This window comes from Notechis scutatus, chromosome 4, assembly GCF_049901735.1.
Source record: "Notechis scutatus isolate UNSWTSFEM ecotype Mainland chromosome 4, rNotScu1.2, whole genome shotgun sequence".
Classification (NCBI taxonomy): domain Eukaryota; kingdom Metazoa; phylum Chordata; class Lepidosauria; order Squamata; family Elapidae; genus Notechis; species Notechis scutatus.
This window is the reverse complement of record NC_142012.1, coordinates 112,768,510-112,785,215: the sequence shown is the minus strand read 5'-3', so window position 1 is coordinate 112,785,215 and position 16,706 is coordinate 112,768,510. Positions and strand designations below refer to the sequence as shown.

Below are 16,706 nucleotides of genomic sequence, written 5' to 3'. Positions count from 1 at the left end.
GAAAGGCAAAATTGTATGTGAGTTGGCTTTAAGATGGGCAGTTATGCACATATTTTCAATAAATATACATGATATAAAGTTTAGGTAAAGTGTATGGTAAGAAGTTGATTCCCATATAAAAATAGAATTTTTAGAGGTGTGATCTGGAACCAGAGGGTTAGAGTTAAAACAGCACAGTAGTTAAACATTTTATGTACACAGGAGAGCACTAATTCAAATCCACTAGGACTTTTGAGTTACCCTGAGTGTTGACAGGCAGCTTATAAGTTTAACAAAGTATTACCAGTATGGTTGGTCTCACAGTCAGCCAGATGTTTAGACTGGTTTTGGCATTTTTATCGACCAATTGAATCCTTTCCAATAACTTGGAATAGACGGATGTTGTTCTTTGATGGGAATAAAAGCATTATTTGTTTGTTTGTTTGTTAAGTAAATTTGTGGCCCATCTTGCTGAGGGGCTACTCTGGATGGCTTACAACGGTTAATTGGGAGAAATGAAAAGAAGTGTAAACACAACAGTATCAAAGTAATGAAACAGTAAAGATAAACAATGGAATAAACAATGAAGGTAAAGTACATGAGATTAAAAATAGGCAGGCGGAAGCAAGGAGTGCCAGGGTGTGTGTGTGGGGGGTGGGGTGGGGAGATGTAGTTTGATATCAATCTAGTAGCCACCACCAGTGTGGAACTAACACATTGCCCCCATCCCCGGCAAAGTGGCAGAGTCAGGTCTGCAAGTAATGTTGCAGGATGTAAGCTGTTTCGAGTAATGCTGCCTTTTGCAATTGACTGATGGCGACTTTGTTATTATTATGCTCATAACAATATGAAATCACAGCTGCCAGTTCTTTAGCTGCTGTAGGCTTTCATGTGCATCAAGTTCTTTCCAAGAATCTAGGAAGTTGTAATGTATCAGTATAGTATATATGCAGTTCCAAGCAGTATAACCATTTGTAATTAATAGGTGGAAATTTTGTCAATTCACAGATTTTCTAAGTATCATGCACGATTTTTTGGGTATGGCACCGAGTGCCAGTAATCACTGGGACTACTAGGGCTAGTTTATGCCATAATCTTTCAATTTTCAAATCTTAATATCATGTGAACTACTTAAATTCTTTTTCTTCCATTCTACCATTTTCTTTCTGGTATTGTCCCATCAATTACCCACACTTTCTTATTTTCAATTACAATTAAATCTGGTGTGTTATGATCCAAGACTTTATCAGTTTGTATTATAAATTTCACAATATTTTAACCTGCTCATTTTTGACTTTTTTTCCAATTACATGTTCCCATCTATTTTTCATTACTGGCACATGATAATTTTTGCAGATGTTCCAATGAATCATTTTGGTGACTGTGTTATATCACTCTTTGTGTGAGCTTCTTGCGTGTCCTGAGTATATGATCTGCTGTTTCTTCTGCTTCTTTGCACAAAGTGCAATTGAATCATTTGATGATTTTTCAATTTTGGCCTTGATTGCATTAGTTCAATAGCTTGCTCTTGAGTACTCAAAATTAATCCTTTCATTATTTTTATTAATGTACCAGTTGTAAGCTATTGCCAGGTTTTATCTTCATCTATCTCTTCTTTGGTTATTTGTAGAAATTGACTATGTAATTTTTCTTAGCAGCCAAGTCTGGCTGTGTGTGACCTGGTCAGCAAAGCTCTTTGTCCTATTGCTGCTCCTTCTTGGATGACAATTTATCAGGATGGTATCAAAAAAGGCATACCGATGCCTATTTTAGGATTGGTGTATTTTGCATAAGTAGCCCAAGTAGGGTTAGCCTACAGAAGCAACATGGTACGGACCCATGGTTCTCCTAACATTCTCCCCATCTTGTCAATTTGCATCCTTTCCCCTCTATTTGATGTTTGGTTTTAGATCTCAGGAAAAAAAATAGTTGAGAAGCTTACAGGAGGGGAAATCCAATGTAAAAATTCTCCCTCTGTTTGAAAACCATTTATCTGCATTGAGGTGAGAACATTTAAATAATGCTATGATTCCTAATAGATTGTGAGTTTAACTGATTTTTAAAAATCAGCTAAATATTTAACACAACTCTATGGCAGAGGTCCCCAATCCCCAGTTCACTGCCCGGTGTTGGGCCACAGCCCATTGGGAACTGGGCCATGCAAGCAGCAGGTGAGTGTGCATTTGCACAAATGCTGCATGAGTGTTAGGTATAACATTGATACCAAATATAGTTTGGGTGAATAAATATATAAAACTTAGATATCATGGTTTAAGTGCTTATCACTTTAAGCACAATGCAGCAGGCAATTAGCCGATTAAGGGTGCGGTTAGAAGTTACAATATAAGGAAGCATTAGAAGCTGGAAAGCTTACTGACTGTAACTGTGTGCTGCTGCGACTTACTGTGTGCGACTAACTGTGATTACTGACTGTGAGTGCCTGTGACTGAACTGTTATTGTTTGCTACTGTTTGCTGATTACTGCGTAATTCTACTGAATATCCAGCGTTTGTTTCTCTGGAGAGTGAAACCGGAGGAGGAGAAGATATCTTTATCGGCTGATAAAGATACCCTTAACTTGGACTATACTAGTGAGTCTTACTGGATGGAAATACTGTGAATGACTTAATGGACTGAATGACAATGCTTAAACTCTAACTGGATTAAAAACTATTTAAACTACAAACAGTGTTTGTGTTCAGTGTGTGTATACTCTGGGGCCCTTCCACTCTCGTTTGGCTGCCTGGCTTGACTACTGCTGCAATACTCTGCTAGGGGTTAATTCCAAAACCCTAACATTGGTTATGGGCCCAGCAGCATAGTCTAACTAACCAGGATATAGCAGAGAGAGTTGGTGTGAGTTGCACATTACTGTAAAACAAACTGTTTTTAATTAGTTTAAAATAGTCAAAATATCTCAAGAGTAATGGCACAAGTAAATTTGTCACAACTGTCCATGATTTCCAGGCTGGATGGAACAAACTATGTTTCATGGTCAATGAAATGTAGTTTACTTCTACGTAGAGAAGGTTTGTGGGACATTATAGCAAACCCACCAGATGTGAGTAGCTGGGATCCTGCTAATGATGATGATAATGAAAAGTTACAAGACTTTAAACTGAAGAATGAGCAGGCTTTATGCATCATAGGACTGACTCTCTGTGATCAGCAGCTTGTCCATATTCGTGGAGAAGAAAATGCTGCAAACTGCTGGGAGAACCTCAGGAAGATTTATGTTCGGGACAGTGTAGGAGCACATATAAATCTTACACGGAAGCTTTTTCGAAGCATCTTCAGAGGAATGGAGATATGTTAGTTCATTTAAACTGTATGAAGAGCATTTTTCAAGATTTGCAAGAAAAAGAGCTTATATTTAATGAACTGCAACAAGTCTACATAATATTATCTTCATTAGATCAAAGCTATGATGACTATGTGACTTCGTTAGAAGTATTGCCAAAAGAAAGCCTCTCATTAACCGAGATTACAGGCAGGCTACTAGAAGAAGCCAGAAGAAGGCGTGAGCGTGACGAGCTGAGAGAAGATAAGAAAGAAGAGAAATTATCTTCAAAGCTTGAAAGAAACCAGCAAAGCAAAGTAAAGCACCGGAAGAAGAGAATTTATCTTCGACGGCATACACAATTAAAAAGTGTTTTAATTGTGGAGGCAGAGGACATTTGGCAAGATTCTGCAAAAAGAGAAAAAGCCAGAATGTAAAAAAGCCAAAGAAAGCATTTGAACTAGCCACGTTTAGCAATTCTGATGTGAAGAATAATTTATGGGTGGTTGACAGTGGCGCATCCCACTGCATCACAAGAGATAAGACAAAATTTATAAAAATGTCTACAAGCTCTCAACATATATCTCTTGCTAACGGCTGGAAACTGAAAGCTAAAGGTCAAGGTTTTGCACGTTGTCCGTACATAAACCAGGATATAAAAATGTTGTATGTACCGCAACTAAAGTTTAATTTGCTTTCAGTAAGGGAATTAGATAAATTAGGTTATGTAATTACTTTTAAGGATAATAATTGCATAATTGAAAAAAGATAACAAAAGGGTAACTGCAGCTTTAAATGGAACATTATATGTCTTAGATAATAGTAAGAAAGGGAGGCTCAAACTGTATTTAATAATATAAAGCCTCATGATGAATGTATCCATTTATTGCATAGGCGTTTGGGGCATGTAAATTTTAAAATGCTAAAACGTACAGTTGAGTTATCTGAAGGAATAAGGTTAAAACCTTGTGATAAATATTTGCGTTGTAATGTTTGCTGTGAAGATAAGAGCAAAGTATTGCCTGCAAATAGGCTAAATGGTTTCAAAACAAAAGAACCTTTAGAAGTAGTATTTGCAGACATAATAGGTCCAAAGAAACCCAGTATGGGGGTGCTAGATATATACTGAGCATTATGGACCATTATTCTAGATATGGGTTTTGCTATTTAATGAAAAGCAAAACTGAAACATATCAACATTTTTCAATTGGCTTAGGTTTGCTGAAAGAAAGTCTAAACGTCAACTGATAACCCTGGTGACAGATAATGGTACGGAATTTATTAATAACAAATTCCAGAACAGACTTAAGATATCTGGAATAGAGCATAAGAAGTCTGCTCCATACAGGCCAGAACATAACGCTTTTATTGAAAGAAGAGGCCAAACACTACAGGCAATGGTTAGAACAATGTTAAATGATTCTGGGTTACCTGATTCTTTGTGGGGGGAGGCTACAATGTGTGCTAATAACATATTGAACAACGTTGTTAATACAACAACAGGTGAAATTCCATTCACCAGATGGCATGGCAGGAAACCTGATCTAAGTTACCTGCACACATTTGGTGCACCAGCATGGGTGCATATTCCTGCACAACTCAGAAAAAAAGGGCAACATAGAGCTAAAGATTTTTCTTCGTTGGTTATCAGGCAAACCATAGGGCATATAGATTTTGGGAGAAAGGCACATCTAAAGTGTTATGTAGTGCTAGTGCCCAATTTCTAGAACATGAAGGATGGGAGAAATTAGAACAGGATGCCAATAAAGATGTAATTGTTGAATCCTATAGAAATCCCATTAGTTATCCCTATAACTTTAAAAATAAAGTAAAGAGACAAATACAGGATGAGATAGTGCCCATAAAGGAAGAAACAGATTCAATAGCTGAACAGGATGAGGAAGATGAACAGGTAGTAGTTCAAGAAAGTCCTCCTGTAAGCCCTGTAATTCCCAGAAGAACACACGTATATCTAGACCGCCTGATAGGTACCAGGCTAACACAGTGTGCCAGATTAATCAAGTTCCTAATTCTGTAGAAGAAATTAAAAGTATCCTAATAAGGAAAAAGAAAAATGGTATGCAGCAATGAATAAGGAACTGAATTCATTAAGTGATATGAAGGTGTATGAAAATGCCAAATTACCTGTAGGAAAGAAATCCATTGGCTGCAAATGGATATTTAAGGTAAAAATAGATAAAGATGGTAATTTAATCCATAAGGCAAGGTTAGTAGCCCAAGGTTTTAGGCAGAATGCTAATGACTATGATGAGGTGTTTGCACCTAGTCTTAAGGCAGCAACCTTGAGGGCAGCTTTAGTGTGGGCAGCTAGTAAAAACTATATAGTTAATCATTTAGATGTGGAAACTGCTTACTTGCACGCCCCATTAAAACATATTATTTATATGAAAAAACCTGTTGGTATTAAAAGTGAAAATAAGGATAATAATGATTGTTGGTTGTTAAAGAAAAGTCTCTATGGTCTTAAACAATCAGGCTATGAATTGAACCAGTATATTGTAAAGGAACTAGACAATATAGGATTTAAAGCTGGTTTAGCCGATCCATGTCTGTTTAAGAGGGAGACAAATGGGAAAGTATCATTATTATTACTATTCACAGATGATATTGCATTGATAACTGAAACTAATGATGAAGCAAATAAAATAATAGCATCATTAGGAAAGAGAATAAAGATCAAGCAATTAGGGGAGATAAAGAAGTATCTCGGTTTGAATATAAAGAAAACACGGAAAGGTTTTAAGATATCTCAGGAAGATAAGATAAGCAAATTACTAAAAGATTACAAGATGGAGCTTTGTAAGCCAGCTAAGACTCCAATGAGTCAGGAGTTTAGCAACACTGATGTACAAAGCCCTGAGTTTGATAAGGTGATTTATCAATCTTTAATTGGTAGTTTGAGTTATATTAGTAATTGGTCTAGACCAGATATTTCGTACTGCGTGAATCAGTTGGCTAGATTCAATTCTGCACCATGTGAAAGACACTGGAATGCAGCTAAGAGGATATTAAGATATCTTAAAAAGACAATGAATTATTCATTGTATTTAGAACCAAAGGGTGATTTAATTCTGTGTGCTTATGCAGATGCTAGCTTTGCATCAGAAAGAGACACTAGAAAGTCGACTTCAGGAACAGCCATAATGCTGGGTAAGACATTAATAGGCTGGAAGTCAATAAGACAACAGCATATAAGTTTGTCTACTATGGAGGCAGAATTCTCCTGTTTATCTTTGTTATGTACAGAATTAATAATGTATAAACAAATGTTAATTGATATAGGTATAACTGTAGATTATCCTATAATTATACATGAAGATAATCAGGCAGCAATTCAAATGGCCACAAATATTGGAGTAAAAACAAGGAGCAAGCATACAGATCTAAGATACCTAAACGTGAGACAATCTGTAAGAAGTAAGATGATTCAGCTAGAGTACTGTATGTCGGAGGACAATTTAGCTGATAATTTTACTAAAGCCCAAGGTGCCAGTAAGCACCAGGAGAGTTGTGAAAAATATGGAATTAGATTGTAAAGGTATTATATATTTATATCACCCAAAAGGGGAGTATGTTAGGTATAACATTGATACCAAATATAGTTTGGGTGAATAAATATATAAAACTTAGATATCATGGTTTAAGTGCTTATCACTTTAAGCACAATGCAGCAGGCAATTAGCCGATTAAGGGTGCGGTTAGAAGTTACAATATAAGGAAGCATTAGAAGCTGGAAAGCTTACTGACTGTAACTGTGTGCTGCTGCGACTTACTGTGTGCGACTAACTGTGATTACTGACTGTGAGTGCCTGTGACTGAACTGTTATTGTTTGCTACTGTTTGCTGATTACTGCGTAATTCTACTGAATATCCAGCGTTTGTTTCTCTGGAGAGTGAAACCGGAGAAGGAGAAGATATCTTTATCGGCTGATAAAGATATTGCAAGGACCCTTAACTTGGACTATACTAGTGAGTCTTACTGGATGGAAATACTGTGAATGACTTAATGGACTGAATGACAATGCTTAAACTCTAACTGGATTAAAAACTATTTAAACTACAAACAGTGTTTGTGTTCAGTGTGTGTATACTCTGGGGCCCTTCCACTCTCGTTTGGCTGCCTGGCTTGACTACTGCTGCAATACTCTGCTAGGGGTTAATTCCAAAACCCTAACAATGAGCATGCGAAACAATCCCCTGTCCCCCTTCCCTTCCACTGCCAGTTCGCAGAGTTGGAAAGGTTGGGGACCGCTGCCCTAAGGAACAGGCTGAAAATATTTGCTACAAGTAGATTTGCTTATACGTTCTGGACAATATCTATTGCAAGTTACTCAACTCCAAATTGGATGAAGGGAAAAAAGGAAATAAAAAGATAAAGCATGCCAAATAGCTACCATAGCAGCAGGATAGCTAAATCAAATCTAATTATCTTTAACATGTTTTGCTTAAATTGTTTTCTGCAGAGGTGAGATGTGAAGTATCACACAGTGTAAGTGAATATCTACCTGCTGCTTTATAAGAAAACTGTCATGCATAAATGCCATTATGAGTTTAATGTAGTTTATATAATTCAGCTGAGTGCTACATATCCAGCTTTAATCTAGCCCAAAGGAAAGCAAGTATTATTACTTTCTTTCTCCTTAAGGACATCGGTTGCCTTCCACTAGGGCTTCCAGTTCTGGGTTGCAAAATTTGGACAACCATTAAATAACAAATACAGATAACTACTAATTGCCATCTAATAGTCATCTGACATTTTGCAGGCCAAATTGTATTTCATTTCTTCTACTTTCTTTCCTTACCTCATTTCATCTTGGATCAGGCAGAACTAACATACTCCAGCGCTTCTTTGGACTTAGATGAAAGAATAAATCAGATTCAGAAGCTCCTTGAATATGAAACCAGTGAATGTAAATAGGGTTTTGCAACAAAAGTGGTTCATTGGGCAAACTGATAAAGATATTATATCCTGCTCACTGATAGAACACACTGTGTCTACCACAACCTCTCCATCTGATACTTTCTAGGGGGAAAAAGCAGGGATAGGATACTATCGGTTCGGCCCGGTTCTATAGAACGGGTAGCTGTGAAGAGCAGCTGACATCGAACCGGTTCGGTGTTTGGCCCACCTGCCTGTCCGGGCTCTAGGCTGTCCTTTATTACCTGCTTTGCCCTCCTCAGCTGCTTTGCGCAGCACAGCTGAGGTTGAAATAGCAGGAAACAAGAGGATTTTCAAACGCTGCGTGCAGCGCTTGTCAGCTGTCCAAGCGGCACAACTGACGATTTCTTGCAAATGCTGCACATACGCATGTTATGATTGTCTGCAGTTCGGAGAACCGGAAAGTTGCTCCACTGGCTGGCCCCTGCCCCACCCACTCACTCCTTACCTGGCATGCGAGCCATCCAACTTGCCTGGTTTGGTAAGTTGCTATTTTTCCTCCCCCACCCCACCCCGGACCATCAGCTGTTCTGCTCTGCTGGGAGATTTAGATTAGCTAGAAAGCAGGAAATCCTTGGATTTCTCGCTTTCTATTAATATAAAAGCAGAGCCAAACCTTCCTTAGGACTGAAGTGCAGACTCAGGTAGCCGATTGCAGATAGATAGATCTCTAAGTGAATCTGTAATTTGTGAGCAACTCAATCTGACTGACTTCTTTGCCTGCTTGTGGGTAAAAGTTGCTTTTTTTATTAAAAAAATCAATATTTACATAAATATTTATATTTACATACTAGCTATGCCCACCCAGTCACATGACCACCAAGCCATGCCCTGTCAGCAAACCACACCCACCCAGTCACATGACCAAGCCAAACCAACAAATTAGGCCACACCCACAGAACCGTTAAGAAATTTGAATCCCACCACTGAAAAAAAGGCTTTTCCCTGCCTGATTTGATGAGACATCTTCATTTTCTATCCATTACTTTGCACTCCAAAGTAGTGGTACTCTCCATTTTATGTGTGGGAGAAGGAAAGGGCATCCTACTCATATCATCCAGAAGAATCTTTCAGTTCTGAACTTTCAGGCGTGACATGGATTAAGAAACATTGTAAAGCTGGCCAGAGAACAGACAAAACAACTGGGAAACATGTATCTGAGACAGAGCTAAAGACTCTTTTAAATCAAGTCTGGCCCTAGTGACTATATATTGTAGACATCTGTTATTTTCTTGGCAATAGCATGGCTTTGCTCTTGTCCTCTCCTGGATTTTTATCTTTCCAATCTAGTTTGAAATCCTGGAATTTCTTAGTGGTCTCCTATTAACTACTTAGGAGTCCAACCATTCTTACCCTTTTTCCAAGATCAACATCTGTCCTATCTTGTACCTCTCAATTATTCTATCAATATGAAATATATGTCTGCACATCATAGTAAAACAGAGATATTGAACGGTAATTGTTTAGTGGTATCTCCGTATCAGGAGTCCCCAACCTCCGGTCCGTGGACCATTACTGGGCTGTAGCCTGTTGGGAATTGGGCCGTGAAAGTGGTGGGCGAGCACTCAAAGTTCCATTTGCACATGTGAGGAGTTAGGTTGCATGCACAAAGCTATCTGCTCCCCGTTGCTGCTGGTCCGGGGAACTGGAAAGGTTGGCAAACCCCTATCCCATATGAAAGAAGCTCTCATTTAAGCCTTGGAACCATTCACTTCAGTGCTGGAGATGTATATCATGCATTCTCCCATGAAAAACTTTTCACTTCTCCACATGGATCTACTTTTATCTTGGATATATACAGATCTTCAGAATATCTGTTTGTTTGTTGTTTCATCCAAACATAACATTCCTGAACAGCAGAAATGAGTTCTCATTTACCAATCCTAGAGTACTCCAGAGAAGTCAACTTTTACCACTACTTTTACCATTACTATCCGATGTGTATTAACTAATTCATAGGAAGATATATATATTTATTTCTATGAATCTTTGGGACTAGATTTTCAATACTCAAAATAAGGAGAAAGAAGAACATACTTGTAGCCACGGTTTCAGAATTTTTTGCATTCAGTTTCCTATTCTGATGACTTCATTTAAACAATTTGCAAAAGTTAATCTTGCTTGAAAAAAATTGGGGCTCTTTGGAAAGAAAAGAGTTAATCAGAAGGCCCACTAAGGCCTAGTTGCCTGGTAAGAAAAGGAGTAAACTGTCTCCCTTTTCTCTGAAAAAGAAACACAACAGATTTCCCCCCTCACCCTTCTACTGATCCAAATTTGATAAAGTATCAACTAACTCAAAGGAGGGAAGAATATATTTCAGAAACTAAGCCAAAAGACTAAATATAGCTCTGGTGTATTGAAAACAAATTAAACAAAAAAGGAACTTGTTTTGATTCCAGCTGCTCTAAAAAAGGCCAGAAATCATCCTCAGGGCATGAGAGGAAGGAAACATGAGATTGTTTCTTTCCCATTTCACAAGATGCGATGTAATAACTTTTTTAATGGTCTTGATAAAGTTCCCAGAAAGATTTTATTCTGTTTTGTGGAAATTGACATGTAACACCCCACAATCTGCTATTAGCAATTGTAATAACATTCTGGCTTGCAGAAAGCGTTGTGTACTTCAACTACAATAAAAAGAGGTTATTATCGTACAAAGCTCTGCAGAATCTTGTTCCATCAATGCTAATCCCTTAAAAGGAAGGCTTGATTTTGTTCAGGGACAGTAATTCTTAATTACATTGACAGCCCTGGTTAGACCAATAAGTTATCTGCTTTAGACATCAGCTCTCTGGTCAAGAATCAGCTCCTATAAACCATAACCATGAATATTATATAATGAAGATCTGACTGAACTTTCATAACAAAGTCATCCACCTTGTAGTGGTCCAATATGAAAAAATAATTACCACTTTGGATTCAGTAATTTGTTGTACCACCTTTAGTTAAAATATTGTAACTGCAGCCAAATACTTGCTGTGAGAGTCACTGGTCTTAAACCAGGCAATACCAGAAAGTACCAATAGGAAATGTTTTTAATTTTGGTGGGTGGCTATGTTCATCACCTGTATGTAATTTTTGAAAATTTATGGTTCTGTTCTGGCTTAAATGTTTGTTGGAATATGCCATGATTTTATTTATTTATTTATTCATTCATTCATTCATTCATTCATTCATTCATTCATTCATTTTCCCCATTTTTATCCCACTGCAATCACAAAAGGTTCTTAACAACTTCACCAGAATATAAAACTGATAAAACATCTGTGATTTAAAATTCCATAAAACAGTAAAAACTAGCATCCACCAAATATCAAAGCACAAAAAAGAAAAATGTAAGTTAAAGACAGCATGAAAGATAGAGAAGACATGTCGAAACACCATCATTAAAAGTGTCCAAAATATTAGTGCCATCTATGATTACTGGTTGATGACAGCTTACCAGCCCAAGAGCAACTTCAGAATATGGGTTCCATGTGATGTCGCAACTCTTATTCATTGATGTAATGAACAGATGGAACTAGTGAGTCAACTTTGCTTAATTCCTCTGCAACTATTAACATGCCATGAGCATTATAAGAAACAGGCTTTTATATAGTTATCCCTAACTTTGAAACCATGCTCTAAATAAGTAATACGTTAGTGTTTACCAAACCACATTGAATCTTCTACTAAGAACATTTCTATGTGACATTTACTTTGATATAAGCATTTTTAATTAAAGCAATGAACCCATCTTTTTTTGTGATCATGTACAGCAGCATGATGAAGACTTGGAATATTTAAAAATCAATATGTGAATTATTTGGTAAGTATCCAAAAAGTCCCTTATTCCATATTTTACAAAGCCAAAGATATATTAATTGCTTTTACTTTAGGGTTTATTGTGAACGTGGTAAGTCACATAGTGCTATGGAAACAAAATGTCAACATTGCAGAATATTCTTTTGTAATAATGCATCAAAATTCAACTTAAATTTTGAAATGCACGCCAAATTTTGAAATGCATGCCAATACAAGATCCATTGATGAAATAGGTAATTAGTTCATTAATCCAATAAAAATAAAGTAAATATGTGTGATGTAAATATTACACATCAAGTTGAAATTTTGGAACTATCCCATAATGATGAATGTGAAGCCAATTTTAAATGGAGTGGATATTTACAACTGTGGCAAAAAATGCCTTCTGTCTGTTTAATTTTGTAATAGAACAAAACTCCATTAATGCTATTAGCGTTCCCAACTTGCATCTAATTGAATTGGTTTCAATTTAGTCAATAGTATTCTTACAAAAGAACAGGCTTGGATATAGCACAAAGAGGAGATTTGTGTTATTATATCTATCAACTTTAAAGCTGAATCTCTTCTTAAAGGAATCCAAACATAAAAGTTTGGAAGAGGAAAGCAAAAGGAACAGCAAACAAGAATCAGACAGAGTGGTACCTCAGTATTCATCATTAATTGGTTACAGGAGATGTGATGAGTACCAAAAACAGTGAATACCAAACAATTTTTTCCCACAAGGCAGCTGACAATGACAAGTTCTAGCTTGTGCATTGAGTACATTGAGTACTGGGACAAAACTTTTGCATCAAAATACATAGAGTACCAAATTTGATGAGTTTCAAAGCAGTTGTGTATCAAGCTGCCACTGTACTAATATCTCATATTTTTATAAATAATTAATATTTTTTAAATATTATAGTAAGAAATAAGAATCTTTGCATTTAACTTTCAAATAATTAATTAGATTATTTAGATTATTATTAATGCTTAATAGTACCAGAATGTAATAATTAGTTTAATGGCAAAACAATTAACAGAATAATAGAGTTGAAAGGAGCCTTTCAGGATAAATTGGACAAATGATTGTCCAATCACTTCTTAAAACCCCCCAGTGATAACCACAACTTCTGAAGATAAGCCATTCCATTGATTGATTAATTGTTGTAACTATCACGAAATTTCTCCCTGTTTCTAGGCTGGTTCTCTCCAGTGGTGGGATTCTATTTTTTTTTACTACCGGTTCCATGGGCGTTGCTTGGTGGGCATGGCAGGGGAAGGATACTGTAAAATCTCCATTTCCTCCCCACTCCTGGGGGAAGGTTACTGCAAAATCTCCACTCCCTCCCCACTCCAGGGGAAGGCTATTGTAAAATCTCCATTCCCACCCCACTCCAGGATAAGGATACTGTAAAAACTCCACTCCCTCCCCACTCCTGGGGGAAGGTTACTGCAAAATCCCATTCCCTCCCCACCCCACTAACCTGCTTTCCAGCTCCGTTCTCCTGTGCAGGGCAACAAAAGAAGACCCAGCCAATCAGCTGGGACTCAGGAGGCAGAGAATAGATGGGGGTGGGGCCAGTCAGAGGTGGTATTTGCCGGTTCTCCGACCTACTCAAAATTTCCACTACCGGTTCTCCAGAACTGGTCAAAACCTGCTGAATACCACCTCTGGTTCTCTCCCTGATTAATGTCCATCCACTGCTTTTTCTTCCTTCAGGTGCTTTGAAGAATAGGGTTGATTCCCATCTTCTTTGTGGTAACCCCTGAGATATTGGAACACTGCTATCATGTCACCCCAGTCCTTTTCATTAAACTAGACATAACCAGTTCCTGAAAGCGTTCTTCTTATGTTTTATCCCCCTGACCATTAATCATCTTTGTTGCTCTTCCCTGCACTCTTTCTTGAGTCTCAACAACATCTTTTTTATATCATGGTGACCAAAACTGGGTACAATATTCCAAATGTGGTCTTACCAAGGCATTATAAAGTGGTACTAACATTTCATGTGATCTTGATTCTATCTCTCTGTTAATGCAGTCTACTAGGACAGTGTGGGTCTTTTGGTACCTGCAGCACACTGCTGGCTCAAATTTAAGTGATTATAACAAGGATTCCAATATCTCTCCTGAAATTACTACTATTGAGCCAGGTGTCACCCTATTCTATACCAGTGCCTAAATATACTTTTTTCAGTATTTAGTTTCATTTTGTTGGTTCATTTTGTTAATTTATAAAATGTTTATTAAAAGTAAACTTATACAGATGTAAAAGTAATGAAAAACTGGGTGCTGACTGCAAATCAATTAGAGGTCAATGTTATTAATTAGTTATCAGTATCTTACATGATTGTAACTCTAATTTCTTACTGAATAGTGAATTGTTACATCTTGTAGCATTTGAGTGTTTTCTAACACAAACTGCCTACATCAGATCCTGATACAACATTTCTATGGGATTTGGGTCTGAATTTTTATTTTTTCCTTCTCCAACACTGAAATTGTTCTCCTTAAAAACTTATTCTCTTATTGGTTTAAGATGAATGTTCCACCCAACTGCATGACCAACTTGCATGCAGGCTGATGGATAAATAACCAAAAATTCTCTAGTAAAATTTTCTGATATGAATAAGAATTCATGGTTTGTTCAGTGATGGCAAGATATCTAGACCTTGAGGAAGAAAAGCTTCCCCAAGCCATGATATTACCACATTTAAGATTGAATAATTGGTATGAAATTATTATTATGGAATGCAATCCAGAAAAGTTCCATTTTTTATTTTATTTGCATTCCTTTAACAATCTGAAGGACCTTCCAGGTATGTTTCAGCAAACCTGAGAAGTTTGTGGTGTACTTTTTAGTGGGCAATGACTTCTACCTTGCTATTCAGCCATGAAGCTCACTTTTATCCAATGAACTTATTTATCTTAGGCAGAGCTATCAACAGTGACTTTAGCCAAGACAAGAGACATATGCAGATCCTTGGAGATTCTTTATGACTTTCTAAATGATTTTATGTTGCAATCTTGCAATGATTTTGACAGCATGGTGACTTTGGAGGAAATTCATGATTGCTCTAAATCTGCATTTCAAGGCTACAACTCTGGCTGTAGACTTGTAGTATCCTAAAATCTTGCAAATGATTCTTGTAAGGAAGAATCACTGATACCCATCTTGCCTTATAATATGGGTGTTTACACTAAATCAACATTAAGAGAGTTAAAATTTGTCCAATGTGTACAGGGCATGTTAAACCCAAAGGAGCCTGGTAGTTTAATTAAATGTTCACACAACATGCCCTAGCTCTTCCTTTAACTGAATTGCTTGAACTAGGGGGTCATCCCTTTTTCACTTTGGCATTTTGCATGTTGGATGGCTTAGTTTATAAAACAAATGGGAGAAACTCCAAACTTCAATGTTTGGAGACACCATTTGGATGGTATTTGAAGCTCTGAAAACATTTGGTAGCAAAATGCACAAAACATCTGAAAGAAGTTAAGTGCTTTTTCACAGGACTGTAAACATATACACAAATTACACAAACACCTTGGAGTTTACTAATACATAATGGCTGAATATGTGAGCAGAAGAAACAGTGCTATTAAAGGAATGTAACAAGGCCATGTTGTTATTTGCAGCAAATGATTGCTGATATTGCTGGTGAGTAATTTCTGACAAATATCCCTACACAAAATTTAAATCTCAATAAAATGAGAATGGAAAAAGAGTATTGTATGTTTTATTTCTTTGCTGTCAGGAACCTCTCAGCTTAGCTCTCAGGGTAATTTTCCATTTGGGAAGCTTGATCTAAAATATCCATTTCACTCATACAAATAATCCTAGCCACCAGCTGATGAATATGCATGTGTGTGAACTAACCTTTAAAGATTACTATTCATAAATGTATTCTATTGGGTGGTTTTGAAATATTTTCTCCTCCTGCCCCCTTTCACTGTAAATGTCAGTGTGAGTTCTTAAATAACAGTTCCTGGGGGGTTAAGAAAATACTGCTATGCACTACAAACACTTTTTAAGAGGGAAGATGTCTAGGGACTGCATTATGCAATTCAAATTCTTTTGCTTGAGAGAGCGAGCACTGGAGACATAATGTTCTTTTAATATCTACAGAACATTGTTGAGCCATAGACAACTAAAATATAGAACACAATTACTTAAGCATAAAGCTAGCCTAAGTCCCTGTACATAAACAGACTTCATTCAGCAATTTTACTATGTATTTATGTGTTTAGCTATCAAAATTGTTTCTAGAACTCTCTTTATTCGCCCTCTGTAGAAATCACACACCCAAACAGAAGCCACTAAAAGTTATCCGAAGTAAGGCTGAGATAGTCTGTTATAATAACACCAAACTTATTTTTTAAAGTCATTTACAAATAAATATTGACTAGGGTATTCAATTCACTTAAACTGTCTCAGGGCTAAAGTTCCTTCTATTTCTCATTTGCCTTTCCTAACACAAAGCGAATGTGTGAATTTCATAAAGCACCACAACCATAAAGAAGAGACTACAAAATAGTTTTAAATGAGAAACCTGATAAACTAGGATTACCATATTTCTCTAAAATTCTTGATGCAACTCCAATTTATAGAGTCTGAGCACCCTATCCAGAATCTAACATAAGCCTGGCTGTTTGGAATTGCTCATTTGTTTTAAAGAGGTTGAGGCCATTTTGAATAGC

At 36.9% G+C, this 16,706-nt stretch overlaps 1 long non-coding RNA gene across 1 annotated transcript in view; it reads left to right on the top strand.

Moving 5' to 3' along the window:
- Positions 1-16,706, top strand: part of LOC148130869 (uncharacterized) — a 34,059-nt gene that overhangs the window by 15,470 nt on the left and 1,883 nt on the right. The window contains exon 2 of the long non-coding RNA XR_015749393.1: positions 11,978-12,027. This is a non-coding gene — a long non-coding RNA (uncharacterized LOC148130869). The remainder of the gene's footprint in view (positions 1-11,977; positions 12,028-16,706) is intronic.